Raw genomic sequence first — 16,237 nt, forward strand, 5'->3', positions numbered from 1 at the left:
CTCATCGGCAGCGAATAAAAAAAAACCCTCGGCCTCCGCCCTCGAATCGACCCAGCGCAAGACCACACCAGATAGCAGTCCAATTACCAGGCGCTTCGTGCGATGAAGTGCCGTGCAAGCCTGCTGACCACGCCACACTTGCTCCGTTCGCTCGCCCGGCCTCCCTGGGTAACATGAGTCGAGCTGTTGCTTCGACCCCGTCAAGCAGAAAGTACGGTTTCTGAAAGGAACCTCACCGTGTTACCTTCGACAGCACCGAGGGAAACCTACCCCAAAAACCCCTGCGCCAAGGAAACATCACACCTCGGCCGCTCTGTGGCAAGCGCTTAACCATGTGGTGGCTTATCCACCCGGGCCAAACGAAACCTGCAACTGAAGCCGCCACAAATTGACTAATGGCAGCAAAGCGTTAATCGCTTGGCCAAAGGTCGCCTGGAGGACGTCGGTGATTTCGGGAGCGGTCCATCGGTGGCTTACGGAAAAAGGTGGCTTATGCGGTGGGGGAGGGTTGGTTTGTAATCAAATATAGACATCCAAATATTGACATTCAGTGCTTCGTATCATGGATTTTAGATTCAGGACGGATTAAGTGAGATAGGGAAAAAAGGGAGCGCAGTTCATGCAAGCCCTACTATAGATCTTTCACAATTAGCACCAGACAGGTATTTGGACAGAAGTCGTGACGTTCTTCCAACAGCTGCAATCAGGAATAGTTACAGAAGCAGTTCGCTATTCAATTCCCTATGACTTTAGACCAAATTTCTTCGTAGTGACGTACCAGTTGGGGGCGTGATGTACAGCAAGTCTTATCCAAAGTCCAGCTTGAGTCCAAATTTCTACTCAAACTGATCTTTGCTGAGTTATTGAGCTGCATTTTCTACAACAATTTTTGGTTGTGTTGAAAATCGATGAGAATTAATCACATTTTATTATATTTTTTTTTACTTTTTATTGGTTTTAAAATTAATAATAATAAATCATTTTTTTCACAGCATTTAAATTTTTTTTTTAATTTACTCCAAAATTCAAATTTTATTTCATTCATCAGATTCTCTAAATTTTCTACTATGCAATATGGAATCTAACCGTCGACTCTAAATATAAATAATAAAAAAATACTTAAAAAACTATCGATACTTCAAAAATATCTTTAATTTTACTAATTGATCTACTTATACCGGATCTATCTTATAGATCTACTGCTCTTCTTCTAAGCCTAATGGCCTGATAGGTCATGCCTGCCATCAAAAGGCTTACTGGACCTTTTAGTACTACGTAGTTCAATAGGGCGATTGGGGCGGTCTGGTGGCCGATGCGATAACGGTGCCAGACTTCACACGGCAGGAACGGGGTTCAAATCCCACCTGTACCGCCTCGCCGTACGTAGGAGTGAGTACTTTAAAACGGGTAAAATTAACTCACAGAAAGCCAGAAATGGCAGGCCGAGACCTCTCGAGGTTGTAGTGTCACCAAGGAAGTGTGGAAGTTCGATAGTCGGTCCCCACTATGGGGGGAACGTTCTGGATGGAATTTGAACCCTAGTCCTGTCGCGTGAAGAACAACATCGCTGTCACAGCCGTTGAATAAAATCAATGGCTTAGCTAATCAGCGGTGAAGATACTTTAGGATTTCTGTGCAATGGTGAAAAATTGGAAATTTTATTGTTGATTTTTTCAATTTATGTCTTAACCTAACTCGTCATAGTGACAATCACTGTAAAACTCCAGTTTATGAAAATCATATGATTTCGACGGTGACAACGTCGTCGATCTAAGGAACTTTCAACTCATCTTTGCAGTGACCAATATAATTTATTAGGGATTTTAATTAAAGATCTTATCAAATTATTTTTAACGCAACGGTGTAGCTACTGATCGTCAAAGCCCAGAAGAGTGTTCTTGGCCAAGGTTCGCCATAAAAGAAGTTCCATAATTTTTGCAGCATTTTTTGAACTAAATAAATTATACAAACTGTTGAATACAAACAGCATTCACCAAACAACAAAACCACCACGAACTACAAATCTATCCGACGTTAAGTCAACTTTGTATGTACTACACACCCCCTACCAGACAGACATGATTCCACCGCTGCTCATTATCAAGATCAAATCGTGTACTTTTTACCTTCAGATCAACAATTTCATAACCCCTTCCACAACAATGGCATGTTTCGATAAATCTACCCGGTAAAACGAAACTAACCACACCATTATGATACTGCATGCTCGAGAGAAGAGGGCAAAAAACCACCCAACCACCGTTTGGGATGGAGTGACGTCGAAAGAAACTCCCGCCACCAACTGCACCATATTCCAATTATTATTTAATCGTACACGCTCTGGCATAACGCTCTGCCCCGCATCTCGTGACCCCGCCTACCCGGCCCCACAACTCGCGCTGGCAGCGGTGCAACTGGGTGTGCTAGCGCATGCTGCAATTAAGGAGACGATATCAGCATAATATCGTTCGAGTTTTAAGCTAACATATTTGACGGTTTTCGCTGCTCCCCGGCAGGGCAGGGCTGCACGGGAGTTGGGTAGCTACCTAACGGGCAATAAAACTGCACTTCCTCTTTTCACTTTCAGCGTCATCGTAGGCTTCCCAAGTGTCTCACAGACAGCGTGATGGAGATGAGGAATTTTTTGAGATCTTGCATGCGATTTAAAAGCCACTTAGACTAATCGTCTCACATACCGGCTGTTTGGCGTACAATGCACTCGCAAGTGACAGTCCTATGATTGTTTGTGGCGTTGTGCTTATTACTCAGATGAATTTCCTGTTAAAGAAGAGCTATTGAGATGCTTCTTAGACAATTAAAATTTAAAGTAAAGCTTTGTTTTTTTATTTAAACAATTTTCGAATATTTTTATCAAACAATTCACCGTGTGACTCGTCGTCTAACCTAATGCAACATGAACTGCAACATATTCTCCGCATCACACACATCAAACTGTGGAAGCACAATGAAACAATCTCCAAAATAGCTATCTCCTCCGATCTCCTCCCTTATTTTATTAAATATGACCAAAACCATTCACTTTCTTCCATTCAAACGCTTCAACCACGCAACGGAAATAGTATAAAATGAGAGCCCCAAAACCACCCCGATTCCATGCACGTACGCTCCATCAACGACAGGAAGATGGGAAAAGAAAACAAAATGCATCTAATTGCTGGCTGATACTGTAACCTGATATTAAAACCCCTGCCAAGCATCTCGATGCGGAAAAGCCAATCCCTTCCTTCGCTAAGTAGACTTTCCAGGTTGTGTTCGATGGTGCATTGATGCATCATCCGCTCAAGTGATTAGAAAACAATTCGTTGCAAAAACAAACCCGTGAAAAAGTTAGCATGAACCTAATTCCCCCTTTTTGGCTGCTGTTTTTGTTTGCCTGCTGCCCGTGTGCAGACTGTACGGGTTTATTTATATTTTTGTTTGTGCAACCGAATTGATGCTGGGCGTAATTGAAACTAATTAAAATTCACTTCTGGATAAACAAACACCGGTTGATGTCCAATTCACAGCTCCGTTTGGCGCAACGCATCCAACCAGATTTTTTCCTGAAGATGCTGTGCAGACGGCCCTCAAGCTATTGTGTTGCAGGGGAATCCGGCAGAAGAAGCACGTTTGCGTGCCGAATCGGTGCTAAGCATTTTCACGAAAAATATTTTCAATTACGCAATGCTTTCACCGACCGAAATTGGATTCCGATTCGTTTTCCCATCGCGGCCAATGACGTCGGGTTCAACCGCAGCTCGACGCGCAGCTTGCTTTTCTCACTGTTTAACACACTCAGGGTGATCATTACCCTGCACGATCTACAAAACGATCGCTTCATTTGGTTCGCTGCGATCGATTCACCGGGGTATCTTTTTCGTTTGAACCTTCTTTACCCATCAAAAGACTTCAACGCTCGACAAACGAGGAACCTCCCAGGTCCTGTCAATAGCCCTTCGCGCTCCTGGATCACACCCTAATCGTGAGCGGACGTTTGAAGACATCGAACTATCGAGGTGTTCACCACATTTTCCTACCGACTGACATACCCACAATTTACATGTCCATCGTAACGCGCCAAACCGACCGACCACCACCACCTTCGTCGTAAGCAAATCTTACCAATCAACTATTTAAAAAAAACAGCATTCTCCTGCGCTAGGCACGGGAGCTACCCTCATAGAATCTCCCCGCCCAAACCGTGACCGAGTGTGTGGTCGGGTCCCATTCTCCCTGCCCGGGACAACTTTCTTGCTTGATCAAGGTGTAACCAACAGCGGCGACAACGCCGATCAGCGCGAGCGATATTTTAACGATGCGGGGGCCGTCGTTGCGAAACCTGGCCCGTGCTGTTTTAGCACTGCATTGCACTAAACTGATAAACAGTCCACTTTCGGCTAATAATCGTGTGTGTGTCTGCTGAGTTTTTTTTTCAACACGCCAAATACACCAAATCGAAACACCGAAACGATAAATTATGGCACCGAACTGAAATGGCTCACTTTCCGTTTCCAAAACACGATGGAGCAGGACTAATCTCAATATGCCCCGCAAAACGATCCAGATTAAAGAGCAATTCCATTAACACCGGAGCTCAGTTTCAAACGGGTTAATTGATGGTGGGCAAACAGTGTGATACAGCTCGCGATGATTAAAGCTCGATTGTGCTCTAATTTTAAGTGATATCCTTTGCTTTCATTATATGAGTAGGGGCTAGTGCGTAAAAATAATAACATGCTAGCTTTGGGTGGTGCAAAATAACAGCCAATAATGTTGAGCCTTATCGTACACTCTATTAAAAAGCAGATTGTTTTTTTTAACTACAGAAAGCAGCTATTTACTTAAGCAGGATAGAAAAGATTAGATTTAGTTTGATAGAGACATCGAATAACAGGTAGGAGGAAAGTAGTAGAATCCTAGCCTTATTTAAAGCAAAAAGGTAATTGATTCCTACTCTTATTAGGAGTTACATTCGACAGCGATGCCAGTCTTCACACGGCAGGACCGAGGTTCAAATTCCATCTGGGCCGTTCCCCCGTAGTGAGGACTGACTTTCCAACTATACGGTTTCAATAAGTTTAGTAAGTCAGATATGGCAGGGACCTAAGGGGTCGTTAGGCGGAAAAAAAAAGAAGAAGAAGAAGTCTTATTTAAAAGACATCGTAATGAATTGAATTTGCTTCGCAATCCAGCCAATTATTTGAAGCTTGGAGTTGATGAGGCCTTGATCCAATAGCAGTCTCCAAGGAAATCAGACGTCCGAAAAGTCTTATTTTATCAGGTGCTATCATTTATTCTACTATTCGTCTAAACAACCCGTACTAGCCAGGGATCTTATCTAGCTAAAGGCTAGAGACCTCGCAGTCGAAGAGCAATCGTCGTTCAAACTACATTTTTCAAGCGATGTTGTCATCGTAAGAGCCTTTCGTTTTGCGTCTGGCAGAGCTTATGCCATAGTCAAAAACTTAGACAAGACTTAGCTACCAACAGACTGTGAAGTCGTAAATCATCCTCGTCGTCCAAGCTTCATCTATCAAGAGACTTCATAGAGGTCCTAATGACAGGGGGGCCTTACCTTCACAAGGATTTTTTTGTCTTAGAGGTCTTATTGTGCTAGAACGTCCAAAGATTCCAAGCGTCATGCCCAAAGTCATTTCCGCTGCATTAGGCATTCACAATACAATAGGAGTAGTTCACGCCAAATAAATATTATGTACAAATGGCATTTGGGCTCTTGAAGGAAATTAAAATCATCCAATGCAAACAAAATTTAACATGGAAAAACGTTCAACACCTCCGTCGATACATATGGATCAACATCATACAAACATTACCGTATGTACGCTCTTTTCTTCCCTTCTTTGGTTGTATTTTTACCGTACGGTTTGTTTAACGCAAGCCAAAGTGCATTTTTCCGCCATGTTAACTACGGCTCGCCAAGGAACAGACGCCTTTTGCAACTGATAACGAACCCGAACGAAACCACGGCTTCAGACCACGGCCGACCACCGTTGTAAGTGATGCGTGAAATTTTGCATACAAACCGACAGCTACCGGGTGTTGGTGCCATATTAATACAAACCTTTCCACTAGTCCACTGACCAAACTTTCCCATGTCCCGTCCTGGTCGGACTACACCGTCTGTTACACTTCCTAGGGACCTTTGTAAAACAATGCCTTTCAAAAGCGTTTGCTGACGCGCATCCGAAAGGTGTCGAAGGTTCGCTTCCACCTGGCGCACATCACCTCCTGCGATTCAGATGCAACGCAACACCCGCATCAAGGTGGCCTACACATACGCAAAATGTAAAAACCGCAAACATATCACCCTCGATCGTTTTCCCTCTCGTCGTCGTCGTCTTAATGTTTTCCAATCCACCGAACGCTGCTGCGGGGCGTTGGATTTGATTTCTTGTGTTTTATTCGCTGTGTTTGCCTCGCGAAAGGTTAGATTTAATGATAGAGCGTCAAGAATGGCGTCGATTCCTTGCAAATGGAAGGCGCACGGCGTCGAGAGAACAAATAACAAGGTGTGCTACGGGTCCGTTAAACGCGCTCTTTTTCGCGCATTTTCGCGCGTTTATTGGTTTGCACGAGAATGAAATTAAAACGCCGCACGCAGGCGGTGTTGGGACTCGTTTTCACTCGTTGAAAGGTGGCCGAACAGGGCCATCGGTGCGATGTATGCTTAATGATCGTTTGTTGTGCCACAAGGCGACTAGCGCACATTTGCCCACTCACACACACACACACACAGACGTTTTGGACAGAAAGGTATGTAAGTCAAACGCGTCCTAAATTGGAGGAGTGCGTTATTTGCAATACTTCTAACAAGAGGTGTTAAAGTTAATGTAAGAATCTTACTAAATGTCAATCAAACGAATAGAGAATCAGAATGAACTGAACTTCCTTTTTTCCCCTTTTTTTGTTTATCATTGATGCAGAATATTTACCGCTTCCAGGGAACGCTTGCGATTACTTAACGTGACCTTTTTTCGCGCGTACTTGCCCACAAATGTCTAACCGACTGCTGCTAACAGTCGGCCACCGACGGTCCGAAAAACACCTTCAGGCTTTCTGCACCATTTCGACCGACAGCTGGACAGCATTGCGGAACTTTTCGGAAAGCTTTGCTTCGAGCGTGGAGATTGAACAGTGGAACAAAGTTCATTTGCGAGTTTTCTTTTCGTTTTGTAGGACGAATGCATTATAATGGGAGAAGTAATAATTTATAGTACATTTATCTTCTCACCTTTATTTTGGGTTTATTTTATTTTGGAACACCTTTTTGCATAAAGTCTTTGGAGTATTAAGGATTAATAGACTAATTAAGTATACCTAGGTAGTGAATTTATTTTTTCGAATATTTAATTTTTTCTAAGCTTGTCTCACCAGATGTTAGAAGCTGAATAGTATGCCTTGTGGACAGCTCACACAAAATTTAACTAATTTAATTTACCATTTATCCTTAAAAAATATAGCTTCTAATTAAGCCCCTTAAGTGTAAGTCTTCGAACTGCCATACCGTGCTTCCTGAACTTAAGTATATCTATATAGCAAATGTTTCGTACAGTAGGACGGTCTGGAGGGAATTTAATACTCGAAACCTCATGGAAGAAGACTACTGAACGTATAAGACTATGTAAAACACAAATTTGTATATTTACTACTGTTAAAACCTTTGTTTTATATTGGCACACTAAGATCAATTTTTCGGATTAAGTTTGCTCTTTACTCAACTGTTTGAGATCTCAAAAAAAACTAATACATAAAATTCGATATGAACCATTTTATAGGAAAGCTACCCCCAAAAACGTCACCAACATTTCAGGAGTTCTTGAATAGGATTTCCAGCACTTCCTGGGTGTTCCTGAGTGATCCTGGGTGAACTTTTACATAAAATTCGATATGAAAAACATAACCCAGCGGAGGTGGTTGGCGGGTCCAACCTCGTGATTAGCAGAGATCCTGCTATTACGGGATGGAATTCGTCGATAGTTTCTGAGTTCGGTGCTGGCCTGGTCGAGCTTGGGCTCTCACTACTGGGCAGTTTGAGGAACACTGTTTATAGGCAAATGGTTGTATTGAACAAATAACTGTTTTCTTTTTGTATTGTTACAGTCCAGATCCGCTACACGGAAGGAAGTTCCATTTGACACACCACACTACCACCAACAAATCAGTAGAAAGCAATAGATCCGTACCAAAACGTCGATACAACCTCCACAATAGACGTGGACAACTACACTGCAATTGCCACATGCCCACAACAGAGCATAATCCCGGGATAAGGCAAAATAACAGGGAGGAAATGCCACACGCGTTGCTGTCAATCCGGTGCCAAGCCGTCTTACTAGAAACGTAAAATAAAATAAAAACATCACCCACATTTCGGGAGTTTTTGGATGCAGCAATTCGCGAATGGTCCTTAGGTAAAAGATTCTGCAATTAAATCCTTGGTAACCAGCAGGCACCAAAGACCTCCGATAAGAGTTTGTTCACACAATTCAATTAGTCACTGCTCAGATCGTTGCCTGGAAGTTTCGTTGATCGGCAACGCACTCACCCTCAATAAGCCATTTTCACAGACGCCACCAGCTATTTGTTCTAGCAGGTGATCTTATCCAGAACATTCCTTATCGTTTTGAAGGATGGTCTGATTCCTGAATCTAAGTTTCGCCTCGATAAAGCTTCAAGTTTTCTCATCGGTTAGAGCGACCGGAATCTGTCTCCTATTAAATAATTTTGCCCATTTTTCAAGAAATGAGGAGAACCAGTCGTCAATATTAGGGATGCCTAGTGATAGAGGCGACAACGGCACCGGTACATATGACATTCGGCAGGACCGGGTATTGTTGATTTATTATATCTCCAACTGATTGTTTATATAGGTAGGATAGGAAGTCGTTGGATGCATCGTTAGGACTCAGGATCGTCGTATAGAAAAGCTACTTTTTCCGTTAATGTGGTGTTTGAAATTCATGAGGAATTTTCTGACAGTGGAAGCTATAAAAACAATTTAAAATCGTTTCATTGCAGTTTCAAAATCAAGAGCATTTATTTATGCATCCTTTACTCCACGTTTCGCATGCTGCAACAACGATGTTAACTCCTTCCTTAACACCCATTACGCCACCTCGAAAAAACAAACGATACCATCCAAAATTCTTCCTCAAACCGACTAACTCTCTGTTTTACTAATTGCCTGGCACATTCCCCGAATCACGCGCTGTTACGCGTGCGTCCGTTTCACTGAAAACTGCATTCCCAAATGTTAGCAACACTGACCGGAAAACTATCTCACCAGCAGAGCCGAGCACACACACACACACACAATTTCCTTAAAAACCGCGCACGACAAAACCGAACCACTTTCGAGCGATTCGAGCAACCTTGAGCCGATTCGTCCGTTGGCACGCGTTTCGTTGCCACTCACGCTAACGGCGCAACCCGTGCCACGGATGCAACCAGAAACCGCCGAGAGGAGACCGCGCCCGCCGGGGTGTATGATTTAGGAAATTTGTTTAATTTTCTACCTATTTTCCGCATTGCCTTAGCGCCGAGCTGAAACCGTGTGTGTGTGTTTGGCAACCTTCCGAAATTCCATTCCACGCACCGTGGTGCTTATGGAATTTGGAAGCAACGGTCAGCGACACGACGACCGAAAGAACCTTCCAGGGAGTAGGCCGGTGGCCACAAAATCAGTTCAACCCAGTAACGTAATTAACGACCAGGCAGCCACCAGTTTCTGCGATCGCTGTATTCGGTGTATGTTTTCCCTTTCTTAATTTTTTCGTGCGATCGCGAAATCGACTTATGTCGTGCGGGTGACTTGAACAAAATCACACGCTCATTTTGGCGATCCGGATCGGTATAAATGTTCGGTGAGGAAGTGGAGCGCGTCGGCAAGCCGGTCAGCACACGAAAACCTACCGTGAAGGACTTCGAAAGCCAATGGCCCAATATTGGACTCCATTGGCGTTCACATTCGATCTACATAAGTTAGCTCGAGCATGTCATGGTCGTGAAGGTCGACTGAATTGGACGGAACTGGCGTTGGCTGCAAGGGTTGGGACAGAATTCTACAGAACCGACGAAGGTGTGGTTCTTGTTCGTTCGTAATCCCGTTCGTTTTTGGTAAACCTTTACCTCCAACTGGCGGGCGATTTTCTGTAGGACACTAGTCTCTAGCGTCACTTCCTTTCGAAACGGAAGCACTCCACACACAGAAAAAAAGCTAGGAGAATTTGTAGGTGAGGTTCTGTGTTGAACATGCAAAAATCAATACTCCCGGATCAGTACGGGACTGCTAGAAGTTATGAGTCGCTACCGTATAATTTAGCTCGGCACAATCAATAAACCGATCTACTTTATTGCGGCACGATCGATCGACATCGTCCGTGCGTTGGCGGCCTTATTTGGTGGACATGTACGCGTGCTGTACGGACATTCTCACTTCACCGGCGGATACGGTGTCGTGAATGTTGGAGATTAATTGTTGCACCACTTCCCAAAAAAAACCTAACCTCACCTTAAGCGTGCTGGTTGGCATCATATATTCTGTTTCAGCCCGGGCGTTTGGTAAATTGTTTCACGTCACACGGATTGTTTTGATTGTCCATGATGGAGCGGGCACACCATCCAATCCGGGACAGGGGTCTGGTGATTTATGGATTTTTGTTGCTGGCATGTACGACCCTACCCGACGGCCGTCAGTTTTTAATTTCGGGTATAAAGAATGTCGAAGTCAATCCGGAGCTGAAGCGGTTGGCTGTCTCCGTAGAAGGAATGTGAAGGGTTTAAGAAAAAAGAGACAAGTTGGAAATTTATTCTGAAGGATTAGACAGTTGAGACTGGAACATAACCCATTCAAAAATAGCAGAGATTATTTCAAGTTTTATGATCCCAATCCACTTTTACAATGGTTTAAAAGGAACATCTTACATGTTACACATAGTTGCAAGTATTGTCCATAACCATAACAATTCATTCTTCAAAAATGTTCCAGTTAAATGAGAAAGCGTCTACTAGTTAGATGATCTTAGAGAGTCGAAGCCAACAATAAAGTAGAAGTATGAGGATATTGAACATTAGCAAAGCTCATAAAGGAAATAAATAGTGACATAAGGTCTTGAGCAATGTTTCATAAAAATATTTAATTTAGAATTTATTGGATTCAGTTCAGGATAGAACAGTCCAGAGCATAAAATGTATTAAGCGACTCTTGGCAGAGGGTGTTCCTTCTAACTGTAGGCTTAGCTTTTGACTTCTTTGGTGGTCATGGCATGACGAGTCCTTTGGACGACAAGCTTTCTAAACAAGTGAATTTTTGTATTGTTTAATGACCTAGGCTACCGGAGATTAAATCCCATCTAGACCGCCTTCCCGGAAATGCTATCCTGCTGCGGATAAAATCATGTCATACAGAGTTAGAAATGGCAAGCTGAGACCTTTCCAGGTTGTAGTACCATGGACGAAGCAGAAGAAAAAGAAGAAGAAAAAGAAGAAATTGTTGTAATTTTTTGACATTAATGCACTTTTGCAGTACATAAGCTTTTAGCTGACCAGGATTCTACAACACAAATGTTGTCAGTTTCTTTGAATGATTTGGTTCCGCGTTCCCCAAGATTCTATAAAGAACGAAATCGCTTGACCTAAGAGAACTCATGCACGATGGGGTAACTGGGATGCAGTGGAACATTTTCAGATCAAACTTTATACCTTCACTCCTATTTTGTTCAAGCACCTGTGTAAATTTGTAAGATATTTTGTACTAAAACATCTCGAAAAATAGGAGCTTTAGCAATGACGGGAATAAAATTTAACAGTCCAGAAAAGATTTAGTTTCACCGTGAGTGAACGTTCCAAACGTTCCATCTCATCTTGAAGAACAAAACAATAAGCAACTAAAATTCAAAATACTAAACATGAGTAAAATACTCCCAATTTCGGTTTACTCCTATTACATAATCCTTTCTCCCTGATTGCGCCTTCTAATGCACCTTGGTACGACGGAAAGGACACACGGTGCTAAGCATTTTCGATCTTTTATTAATCACTAGTAAGAGCCATCGATACTCGACCGGCATGCACACAGCTGACCAATTGTACAAGTCACTCTCCTCAGAACATGATATAAAAATGTTTAATTCATACTCCTGCGGCCAAACTCCTGCACTCCTGCGATCTGATGCGAGGCCAGATTGGCTCTCGAGCGCACACAATCCATTTCGAGCACAAAAATCGCACGCAAATCTCTACATCTCGGGACCTGTTCCATTTCGTGCTGCAGCGAAAAGCGAAATTCGCTCTCAAATGACATCGATTTTGGATCCGTTCGATCGGTTGCATCACTGCGCTGCGGCCGGTCACTTCTACACTCGTTCGTACCTTCTGTGGCAGCAATATTTCATACATTAATCTGATCGAACCGACAACAACAACAACAACAGAAGTCCTACCTTCTTTGGTATTGGAAAATCGATCAGTTCCAGCGCGAGAGCATCGGAGAACTGCATCACCGCACTGCATGGCAGCGGCTCGTGCTCGAAATGCATTTCGGAATAAAAGCGAGAAGGAATCGGGAGGTGAGAGGCATGATGGAGACGGAAAATTATCGTCCCCCTAATCCGTCCAATGCCCGGACTTTATCCAATCATCTGGTGCGACAGTTCATTGGCGACGAATGGTACGTGTTGGCCACTTTACGGCCGGGAGGCGGTCTTCCATCGGTAAGCCGTCAATCAGGCCGGACGTAGCGGTGAATTTGTTAACCCGATTTTAATGATCATTTGAGACGTCCATCAGTCTCGGGCCGCGGGGCGGTGTATTGATAGGCCACGAGGGGTGCATAGAAGGTAGCGAGCGGTAGCAAGCAAGATGCAAGGAAAATTAATTGGCATACAGATACACCCACCTCGACACCTATGAAGATTTCAATCGTGTGTCAATAAATGATTTGATGATTTCGGAAATCAGAAATCCATGGAAATCATAGACGAAGCAGGAGAACTCTCTCGCGTAGGTATGATACGTGAATCATGAAAGCCATGAATGAAATATATTTTAGTTTTTAGTTGAATATTTTGACTTTAAGGTTATATTTTCAGTAATAGTCAAAAGAGTGTTTTTCAGTGAATAAGAGTTTGATTAGATTTTTTTATTTTATTTAATGCAGTATCATAAAGTATATTTCTGGGACAGGAAGCACGGAGTCTTGATTCGTTTTATAAAAATTTGAATCATGAGGGCTAAGGGCTTAAAGTTTGCGAAGAGCTACCTCATGAGAGCACAGAGCTACCTCGTGAGGGCGAAGTGCTCGAAGAGTGCGAAGAGCTATTGTGTGAGTTCGGAGCTCCTTAGCCAGGAGAGTGCTTCTTTGTGGTAACTTCTTCACACCCCAGGGAATACTAGCGGCCTAGGAGCTTATTCGAAGGGACCTAATCCAAGCTGCCTTATCGATGGAGCCTAGTCCTAGGGGCCTAGTGCAAGGACTCTAGTCCAAGGAGCCCAATCCAAGGGATCTAATCCATGGAGCTTAGTCTAAGAGACCTATTCCAAGGAGCCTAGTCCAAGAAACCTAATCCAGGAAAACTAAACCAAGGGGCCTAGACTAAGGGGTCTAATCCATGGGGCTAAGCATAAGAGACCTAGTCCAAGAAACCTTGTCCAAAGAGCCCAATCCAAGAGGCCTAGTCTAAGGGGTTTAATCCATGGGGCTTACCCTAAGAGACCTAGGCCAAATATCCTAATCCAAGAGGCCTAGACTAAGCGGCCTAATAAAGGAGCATAATACAAGGAGCCTTATGCAAAGAGCCTAATCCATACGAACTATCTAAGAGGCCCATTTTAAGGGACCTGATCGAAGAGGCCTAGTTCAAAGGACCTAGTCTAAGGGGACTGTACCAAGGGGCCTACTCCAAGGGACCTTGTCCAATTATTGACGCAGCTACCATTTTGAAATACAAGGACACCCACTAAACCCACAATTTACTGAGGTAAGGCCTCCTGGTTGCTCTCGAGCTCACTGTCCAACACTAAACTATAGGAACACATATTTTATATATAACAAGAACTTAACCAGATGACGTAGCTAACAATAATGTTGAAGTAAGCAATATAAAATTTAAAAATATATTCAGTAAGCTTGTAATATTGAGATTTGGAAAAAAGTATGATCAATAAAGTTTTAGAATTAAAGTAATAATATTGTGTCTCTAAAACTTGCTTTCCCCAAAGTAGTTTAAAAACAGGAAAAACACGTATTCCAAGTGATCGTACGTTAGGCACTGTGCGCTGTAACTTGTTATGTGCAATGCTACAATTATCGCAAAAGTTCATTGATACCCCTGATGTGTACGTCACCGAGATAATTCTACCACAGCCAGCCCCAACGTCTACAAAGACATCAAAAAGGTGTGATCTTATTTCTGACCGAACCAAAACCGACAGCATCCGATCGACCGAACCAGATCTGTTGACCAGCGCAGCGTCTCGTGCCCATGATGCACGTATATGTCAAAAATTTGCCACACGAAGCAGCCAATTTGGTGTAGCCAGGAAATAAACGTATCTAGTCCACCCTCCGACTGTTACGCGCGCGCTTCGAACCATACTCGAACAAAGACACTCGACAAAATTGCCAACCGAAACACCAGCGCCGTACACGGTCGACACGGAACAGCGCTGGTTTGGATGCTGTAGCTGGGATGGATGGTGGCCGCCTTGCGCTTACTGACATAATGATACTGTTCTGCGCATGTTCGCCGCTTCGTTTTTGCCTTTTCGCTTGACGCATGCATCACAATTTTCGCCACCCACATCCAGTGGCGTACGAAGCCGCTAACCACCTCTCAAGAGCCGAAGCGAAGGCTCACTCAGGCTCCACGATGGGGAGTGGGTGTTCATATTTTCAACATTATCATTAGTTGCTTACCAGTGGTAACGCTTCACCGTACGACCGATCGTTGCTTGGTGATAGTGAAAATTCACACCAGATTTGATTATGATTATGCTGATGATGATGCCCGGGCCAAGCTAAGGAGCCCGGGTTGCCAGCCCCACAATCGCGCCACACACACACACACACACACCTCTGCCAGACGTCACGTACCCAGGAGAAGAAAAGAAAAGGCCTAATGAGCGCTGTGAAGCATTCGGCTGCAGTGATGGAAGGTGCGAAATGGTTTCGGCCCTGGCCAGGCCCACCACCGTCCGTCTATCGGTGCCGGCGATCGATGATTATGGTTGTTATGTGCGGATCATGCATGTAATCGAGCCATTTATTGAAGCTCGTAATCGAAAGCTCGGTTAAGATCGGCTCGCGTATGTGGCTTATCGCAGATGGCAGGAATCGAGAACGGTGGTGCTCTTGCTTTTCGGCGATTATAGTTACACCATTCGCTTATTTCTTCATATGCATATTACATAGAAAATAGCTAAAGTACATACAGCGCACAAAAATAATCTTGTCCTTGGTTTAAACCCTAATCACACTAAAGATCATGAATCAACCTTATGCAAGGATTTGATTTATGAAATTACTTGTAGCTTCTACTACCCTTTTGGAATGTCAAGAAGAACGCAAAGAATGGTCCGGATGTTTTGATGCCGATGCTTTCATGTTGGTCAGTCATTATCACTAATCAAATGAAAGACAATCATTTGAAATTGTGCTGAAAATTATTACACTTTAAATGCATTGCAATTTCTCATCGATTTTTCAAACATCGAGGGTTGACTCCGGATTTTATTCAATTCTGGAGTATATTGATTATATTAATTAATTTTTTAATTAATTTGTACCCCTAATTCGGAACCCAACCTGGAATCTTGTATACACCCGGTACCAGGTCCACAATCCAATCTGATTGACGTTAATGATAACATTAAATTCTTGGTAACAATTATCATCCATTTAGTCGATCTGAAGAAAGTTAGTTATTCGGTTAAAATAATGTTAATTTTATTGAAGGAAGGTTGTAATGGTACGTCAAGATTCTCGAGCTACTTGTGTTGTATAAGGAGCAAACTCAATTAGAGGTACATTGAAAGGAGTTGGTTGGTTGTTTAGCTCTGTTAACTGTATCTTTTCTAATGAGTAACTCTTGCATATAATTCTCTTCACTTAACTTCAACTCATATATTCTAAACGGAAAATCTCATGCTATCTAGTCATAGTATAGAGTTACATTTTACTACTGGAACATAAAACGCCTGAACTACGCTTATCTGAGGT

This window comes from Anopheles stephensi, chromosome 3, assembly GCF_013141755.1.
Source record: "Anopheles stephensi strain Indian chromosome 3, UCI_ANSTEP_V1.0, whole genome shotgun sequence".
In the NCBI taxonomy this organism is placed as follows: domain Eukaryota; kingdom Metazoa; phylum Arthropoda; class Insecta; order Diptera; family Culicidae; genus Anopheles; species Anopheles stephensi.